Source organism: Brassica oleracea, chromosome C2 (assembly GCF_000695525.1).
Source record: "Brassica oleracea var. oleracea cultivar TO1000 chromosome C2, BOL, whole genome shotgun sequence".
NCBI classification, from domain to species: Eukaryota; Viridiplantae; Streptophyta; class Magnoliopsida; order Brassicales; family Brassicaceae; genus Brassica; species Brassica oleracea.
In genome coordinates this window covers 18,608,038-18,609,095 of record NC_027749.1, presented here as the reverse complement: position 1 = coordinate 18,609,095, position 1,058 = coordinate 18,608,038, and positions in this window count along the sequence as shown.

Below are 1,058 nucleotides of genomic sequence, written 5' to 3'. Positions count from 1 at the left end.
GCTTCTTCTGCTGCTTTGTCTAAGGCTATGAACTCAGATTCCATGGTAGATCTGGCTAACACTGTTTGTTTGGTAGATTTCCATGATATTGCTGCTCCTCCTAGTGTAAAGACATATCCACTCGTGGATTTTGAGTTTTCAGAATCTGATATTCAGTTAGCATCACTGTATCCTTCTAAAACTGCTGGTTCTTTACCATAGTGAAGCCCAAAATCTTTGGTGTAGCGCAAGTAATTAAGTACTCTCGTTATAGCTTTCCAGTGTGTATGACCTGGATTACTTGTATATCGACTAAGTACGTTTACTGCATGCGCTAGATCTGGTCTAGTACAATTGGTTAAGTACATGAGACTTCCGATCACACGTGCATACTCGATTTATGAAACCGCTTCACCTGAATTCTTTGTCAAGTGCATTTGGGGATCTAATGGAGTTTTTTCCGTACTTTTAGAGTAGTTTTTAAACCTCTCTAATATTGTTTGAGCATAATGAGATTGGGTTAAAGTAATTCCGTTTGAATTTCTTGTGACTTTAACCCCAAGAATTACATATGTTAATCCCAAGTCTTTCATCTCAAATGTCCCTTTGAGCATGTTCTTTGTTTGATTGATAATGTCTTTATTGCTTCCAATAATGAGCATATCATCTACATATAGACATAGCAAAACATACGCATGTTTGGTTGTTTTGTAGTATATGCATTTATCACATTCATTAATTTTGAAACCATTTGACATCATTGTATTGTCAAATTTTTCGTGCCATTGTTTAGGAGCTTGCTTAAGCCCATAAAGTGACTTTACAAGTCGACATACTTTGTCTTCCTCTCTGGGAATGACAAAACCTTCAGGTTGTTTCATGTCATGTAAATTTCCTCTTCTAAATCACCATTAGAAAAGCGGTTTTTACATCCATTTGATGGATTTCTAGGTCTCTTAAGGCTGCGATTGCTATCATCAGTCTTATTGATGTTATTCTCTTTACTGGAGAATATGTATCAAAATATTCAATGCCTTCCTTTTGTCGGAATCCTTGAACTACAAGCCTAAATTTGTATT